The sequence below is a fragment of the Prenolepis imparis genome, unplaced genomic scaffold, assembly GCF_030444845.1.
Source record: "Prenolepis imparis isolate NDT839.2.m4 unplaced genomic scaffold, iyPreImpa1.0 SCAF_6, whole genome shotgun sequence".
NCBI lineage: Eukaryota > Metazoa > Arthropoda > Insecta > Hymenoptera > Formicidae > Prenolepis > Prenolepis imparis.
This window is the reverse complement of record NW_028141164.1, coordinates 14407358-14415138: the sequence shown is the minus strand read 5'-3', so window position 1 is coordinate 14415138 and position 7781 is coordinate 14407358. Positions and strand designations below refer to the sequence as shown.

The window sequence follows — 7781 nt, the reverse complement described above, 5'->3', positions numbered from 1 at the left end:
ATTGATTAATATTATTAAATTATTAAATATTCATTAATTACTATTTACTATATTTTAATAAAAACACAGCGATTTGTATCATAAAACCAGTGAAGATACAATTCGCGATTTATTTTAAAATAATATAATATTTTAAAATAACTTCTGTTAATTTTAAATTGATGTTTTGATTTTCGAGTATAACTAGAACATAACATAATAACGTGTATAAAGTTTCAAGATTATATTGTTTTAAATAATAACTATATATATTTTTTCTTTTAAAATAGCTAATTGTAGCATGATATTTGTAAAAATGTATAAGCTTGTTTTTCTTTTACACAAGCACACATATAAATAAATTGTCGGTTTTTTTTAATTGATTTGTTTGCAATAAATATAATATTAAATAAGTAACGTTATTATATATCTTGATTTATGTGTTTTGTAAGTGTTGTTTTCTTTCTTTTTTTTTTACAAAGTTATGTCTTCTTGAAAATCTATATATTGCTTCAAAATATGTATGTAAGACAAAATTCAAATCGAAGTTAAAATTAAAATGCAATGTATATATATATATACTTTTATTGCAATGTAAATAAATTTTATCTATATAAATTTTTTTTATAAATGTATTGTTTAAAAATATATATATAATATATATTACCTATACATAAATTTACGATTCAACTGCCTACAAATCGATTAGTCGCACGCCTTTTTATGACTTACTTGATGTTTAATTAAGAGGATTAAAGTTGCAATTAAGAATTACTTCGACGTATTTTCATCAGTGTTTTACATTTACAGGATTCTCCTCTGTGTTCCTCTGTGTTACAGGAAATCCTCTATGTTCCCTTGTCCAGCATTCTAGGCGAGATTGTCCTGCAGACGAACCAGTTTAAATGTAAATTTGATATAAAAGGGAAAAGAGAATTCCTGTTTTTCAGGACTCGGTATTTGTATATTGAGTTTGATATCTAATAAATTTGTTTGATATTGATTGTGGATATATATATATATATATATATATATATATATATATATATATATATATGTATGTATATGTATATGATATATATATATACAGGGTGTCCGGTAATAGTCGCATCAACCGTCGTGTGCAAGTAGAGCTAGTTAAACCGAGTAGAAAAGTCCTCTACCATTTTGCGATATTCTCAATAATAAGAGAGAAATAAATTAAAGAAAATCAGCCAATTCGCGCGATGATAAGCGTGCGGCGAGAAGAGACAGCCCACTCGGGGGTCCAGAGTTAGCGCTACTCGTATGGAGTTACTGTCTTTTGTAAAGCGCTCCTCCCCGCTTCATCGCGCGCTTAGCAACCGTGTAACATTATACTGTTTCTTTTCGCCGCATGCTTAGTAACGACATAAAACTGGGCTGTCTCTTCTCGTCGTCGTTACGCGAATTGGCCGATCTTTATTAATTAATATCTCTCTTATTATTGAGAATATCGCAAAATGGTAGAGGACTTTTCTACTCGGTTTAACTAGCTCTACCTGCACACGACGGTTGATGCGACTATTACCGGACACCCTGTATATATATATGATATGTAAATGATATATATATACATATACAGGGTGATTCAGAACAACCTGATGTCCTTGAAATATGATATTCTTGAGCGAATTCTGAGACTATTTTTCCTTTTACATAATTTTGTCCGAAGCTTAGTTTTTGAGTTATAATTAAAAATAGTTAGCGAATTACGAGTCCGGTACAACAGGCAGGCAGGGACGGCGTCACGACACTAATGCTCTCTCCCTCCTCTAGTCAATCACTATTATTGCACAATATTTGATATTGATATTTGAAGTTTATTGAATTATTATTGCAAGTTTTTCTGTACAATATTATACAATATTATTTATTGTCTAGGAAGGTTATAACATAACACTTGAGAATAAAATATTCAAATGTAAGTTTTGCATAACTGGCAAATAATGATTCAATAAACTTTAAAAGATCAGTATCAAATATTGTGCAATAATATTGACTATTTAGAGAAAGAGAGAGAGAGAAGGCATTAGTCTCGTGACGCGTTGCGCCGTCCCTGTCTGCCCGTTGTATCGGACTCGTAATTTGCCAACTATTTTCAATTATAACTCAAAAACTAAGCTTCGGACAAAATTTTGTAAAAGGAAAAATCTCAGAATTCGCTCAAGAATATCATATTTCAAGGACATCAGGTTGTTCTGAATCACCCTGTATATATACACATATCATCAATATATACAAGGTGTTTCTCGAGTAGGGACAAAGTTCTAATATAATCTAAGAGTTCATTCTAAGCAAAAAAGTTTATACTATAGGTCAATTCAGCTTATTATCAATTATCGAAATATAGATATTTTTATTAATATTGTAACAAAAAATACCAGACATTAACAATTTTTATGTAAATATGATTCTCTTAATCATATTAATTGTTCACAATGCCCACCTTCTACTTGCAAACATGCTGCTGTTTGTTGCATTATAAATTAAACAATGAAAATGTATCTAAAAATGTGTAGTAGTAATAATAATGTATAGCTGTGTGCGATAGCTTAGCTCTACCTAAATATCAATCTTCAATACCAAATAAATATTTGGGGTGACACGCAATTTGTCTAACGGAAATTAGTGCTTTTCGCGAGACGGGATTATCAGAAATTTACTGACAAGAATTAAATTCACTTCTGTTTGTCAGTTGCAATATATTAGCAAATTATCACGTAATCGAGAATAAAAAAATATATATCTAGACACGTACGAAATAAGTAAAAATCTTCCGAAGGCAGGAACAACCATAAAAATAAGATTATCATTGTGAATGCGATGAATTTGAATAAAATACATTTTTTATACGTAAGATACATTTATCTAATAATCCTCTTCCTAACTAAAATTATAATTGTCTTATAATTAAATTGTCTTAATTAAATTTACTTACAATTGGAATACTCGCACACGTCCCACACGTCTGTTCTGTTCGAGATTCCAAACGGAAAAGGGCGAGAATTAGACACGTGGTGATAAAGGAAGCATTAAACATGCGATAAGTAGATCGTAAAGTGTATATATTCGATATTTAAAGCTAATCTGGTATGTAAGTATTTGTTCTCTACGAATGTCCTGGTTTGTTGATATTCGCAACGTGCGAAGCACTTTGCTTGTCCAGGATTTATATCGCGCGCGTCAAAACATGACAGGATTATACATACATGTATACATGAGTATTGATACATTATATGATTAAAATTCTTTTAACTTATTTATTGAAAAAGTAACTTTCCTAATTAATAAATTTCAAATAAAATTATAAATGTTATTAATTTAAAGCAAAAATTTCCTTTAAAAATATTTATTAAAATGATTAAAAGAGTTATCATTAAAAAGTTTAATTATCATAAAAAGTAATGTTAATATATAGATTCCTTATAACATTCTACATGAAAAATTATATAATTATATAATTATGAAGGATAAAATAGCCAAAATTGAATAGTTTACGAAATATTTTATATCTTATTGTTAGTCTAACGCACACACACACACACACGCGCGCGCGCGCGCGCGCACACACACACATATTTTGATATAAAATAGAAAATATTTAGTTTGTCGATAATCTTATCTTAATACTTTTATGCATAGAATAATTAAACAAATTAGTTGGTAAAGAAAACGTATAGTTGTTTTTAAGAAAAAGAATGTAGTTGTGTATTGCAAATTGCAATTGCAAAACCAATTGTTTGTTATCTAGATTTTTTGTTGTTTGAAAAGCAGAAAAAAATGAAATTATGGCAAAAAATTTGAGGGATTTATAAAATATAAGCAAAAAGTTAACAAAAATTAATTTAAATAAAAATCAGATTATAAAGAAAGATAATATAAAATATAGAGCGCATTTAAGATAATAAATATAAAAATAATATATATATACATATATATACATATATATATATATATATATATAATTTTCCTAATAGTTAAAAATTCCTAATAGTTTAAAAGAAATTTTCAACAATATATTTTTTCTTTTTTTTTTAATTTATTTGCAATTATTATAATTATTGCACAGATAAGAGTTATAATTTAAAAAGACACATAAAAAATATGAAATTAAAAATAAATGAGACAAAATATAAGAAAAACTTTTTTTACAAGTACGCATATGCACACACACACACACACACACACACGCACACACACACACACACAAATGATGATATATTTCATTATTTATTTTTTCTAATATACAAAAATTATCATATCACACTTAATGTTCTCTCTCTCTCATGTAACTTCTAATCTGTAATCTCATGTAACTTCTAAAGAGCATGCGTTAATTAAAACGTCTCATAATTGTTAAAAGTTAGATTTTTTTAGGTAAAAACGTTTTTGAAATTTTAAAGATCACTTTTATTTGATTCAAACAAAATAAAATATAGATTTTTCTTTATATTCATTCTTCCAATTACATTCGATACATATACAAAAATTAAAGTAGAGAGAATTATCGAAAAATTGTTCTCAAAAGATTTTATTAGAGAGATTATATTTTGACATATATTTAACTTTTATATATGTATTTGAAACAATCATGCTGATTTCTATTTTCTTCTAAAATTATTTTGCTTTTTTTATACATTAACAAATCTTTCTCCTTGCTTATAGAAATGTTAAATGTCATTGTTTATTGTAGTCACCTAAGAGAGACATAAAATATGTAACAAATTTAAAAAATTATTAAAAAATTACAATTATTCTAATTATTTAATATTATAATAGTATTCTCTTTGAATTTGTCTTTCCAAATAAAGAATTTTATTATCGATTTTATTATATTTTAAGTAGTTTCTGCTCACTTGAGAGTTTCAGAGACATGTTAAAGCCCTATTAACTGTATATTATTTCTGTCAAAATTTTATCCATAGTGATGTAAAATAATTTGACAATATGACAAATAATATTTGTCGACTATTGGCACAGTGTACTTAAAAATTATAATATAATTATATGTAAAGAAGAGTTATATGAATAGAGTTTATTATAATTTGAATCAAATTTTTTATTTTACCGCGTTGATGTGATAAAAAAATGTCGCATATTAATTATCATGTTATGTTTTATTCCCTATGTTCCGATATTACTGCCAGTACTGAAAATATATAATATACGTAACGTAAACTATAGCTTTTCAGTACTGGCAGTGTATATCGGAACATGCCCATTATTTATAGATTATAACAAATCTTTTTAAAGGTAAACAAACCTTAGCAAAATATGAATTCATCGAAATTATACTTTTAATTCTTGACTTGTATAAACGTCAGATAATTTATATTCGTAATTGAGTTAAATTATATTTATTCTGAGACAAATCAAATATTCTACGATGACTTTCCTTTGATCTGCGTTTACATTTTCTTTCTGAAAACGAAGAGATAATTTCTTACAGGACATATTGGAACATAAGGTTTTGTCCTTTCTTTGAATATCGTTAGAATCTTGTTTCTTAATTCGATAATTTGCACACTATGGCATATTTCGCGTGTAACGCATCTTTTCAACAAATACTTTTTTAAAATGCTATAGCGAACAAGTGAAATAATATACTTCTTTATCAAGAGACACGGTAGTGTCTCGCGCCAAGTCTACTGAGCGTAGCTTTGCGTAGCGACTGCAAGGCATGCCGTGTGTATTATACGCGAGTCGGACAGTTGAGAATATCATATATTTCTGATACGCAAAATAACGGCTGAAGCGATCGAGTTCTTATTGCGCTCAATCGATAGATTGAGTTCAAATTATATAATAAAAGTGTCTTTACTTTTTCTCTATGTGCTTTGTAAACGCAGATATTATAATGTAAAGTTTGATTTTCTAAAAAATTGACTCAAGTTTTGGTCGTCGTCATCGACCTTCTCAATGCGCATGTACCAGAAAATGTCCAGTTCGAGCATTCATTGCAAGACAGCGTTGATGTCGCTCCATGAATGTCATTAGGTTATCAGTTTTGACATATTTTGACATATTTTGACACATATTATAGGTTCAGTTTTGATGTAGATTAAGTTTGATTGATTCATTAATTAATTGATTAAAAGAGAGTAGAAATTTCTTGTAAATGTGTATAATATGAAAAAAATAATTGTTTATAATATAAAATGAAAACGTTATTAAAAATTAATAATCCATTATTAAAAAGAAGATGTAAAGTCGATACTCGCATATATCGAAGATCGTGTCACCGCTTTATCCGTGATGTTGACTGATTGTCCCGATGTCGAATAATCGCGCGAGGAAACCTCTTGACAAACACTAACTTTTATTATTTCCGAGTTATTCCGCGTTATAAAAAACGAAGCTGTCTCAAACACGATCGCACTATTTGACAGCTGTCACAAATCTAAGATGTCCACCGTAAATTTTGCTTAATATCCTTGAAATTGTCTAATTATTGTGTTATTTTGAGACAGGATTTGGGTTTTGAGTAAATGTAATTTGTACACAGAGAATAGATTTCAACTCTTAATACTTTTATACGTCTTCTTTATTCTCTCGTTTACTTCATACAAAAAAAAGGAGTATCGATCTAGGTATATAGAAAACTGATCGATGGATCGATTCCAGAGTTTTAGATGGCGTTGGAGAATTCGCGGTGAAAATAAAAATTAGTATTTACTTTTTAACACCTCCTCTCAACGCGAAATTCAAAAAATGAAAAGAAAAAATGTTTATGCTAATAAATGACTTCACAATCGTTTGAGTTATATTAAGTCATCTTGCCAGTAAGAATGAGTCCTAGATCTTTTGTCAGCTTATCATAACTAGTTTTGCTAACGCTCTTGGTCAAAATATCTGCTAACATTTCACATGTCGGCAAATATTTTACATTTATTATTCCTTGTTCTTGAATGCTTCTAACAAAATGATACTTAATTGATATATGCTTAGTCTTTGAGTGAAATATGGGGTTTTTGGCTAATTTTCCGGCTCCTTGGTTATCACAATAAAGTATAGTCGCTTGGTCTTGATTGCGTAATAAGCAGGTTTCATCCAAAAAATTTCGAAGGTATACAGTCTCCTTGGCGGCTTCAGCGAGAGCCATGTACTCGGCTTCAGTACTGGATAATGCCACACTCTTCTGTTTTCTCGATTCCCACGAAATGGCTGCTCCGGATAATAGAAATACGTATCCTGTTCGAGATATACGGTCATCAGGGTCACCTGCCCAGTCAGAGTCCACAAATCCAGTGAGTGATTCGTCGTTCGAGTTAAATTTTAATCCAACGTTACTTGTGCCCTTCAAGTATCTCAGAGTTCTCCTCGCTGTTTGTAAGTGTGTATGCCTTGGATTTTGACAAAACGAGCTAAGTAAACTCACGGCGTACGCGATATCTGGCCTAGTACCGACAGCAGCGTACATGAGTGATCCTATTACTTGTCGATATAGGGTTTTATCGACCTCAGGTGAGTCGTCTGTTTTGCTTAGTTTTATTTTGGGTTCCAACAGCGTAGGCATTGTCTTCGCATCTTTTAAACCGAATTTTTGTACCATATCTTCTATGTATTTGTGTTGCTTCATTGTTATAGTATTTGATTGTTTTTCTTGGTTAAATTCGATACCTAAGCAGTATCTGAGTTTTCCCAAATCCTTTATCTTGAATACTTTGTTCAATTCTGATTTTATCTTGATAAATGATTCCATTTCGTTTGTTGCAATAATTAAATTGTCGACATATACACTGATGATTGACAGTTTTTCTCCCTCATGTAAATAGAAGCAT

General features: G+C 29.3%; 1 long non-coding RNA gene across 1 annotated transcript in view; it reads right to left on the bottom strand.

Annotated features, from left to right (window-relative positions):
* The window catches only part of LOC145936970 (uncharacterized), a 49883-nt gene extending 46866 nt beyond the window's left edge, over nucleotides 1-3017 (bottom strand). Inside the window, exons 1-2 of the long non-coding RNA XR_014425457.1 lie at nucleotides 2939-3017; nucleotides 712-864 (exon numbers count right to left, since the gene is read on the bottom strand). This is a non-coding gene — a long non-coding RNA (uncharacterized LOC145936970). The remainder of the gene's footprint in view (nucleotides 1-711; nucleotides 865-2938) is intronic.
* Between the last annotated feature and the right edge of the window lie 4764 nt (nucleotides 3018-7781).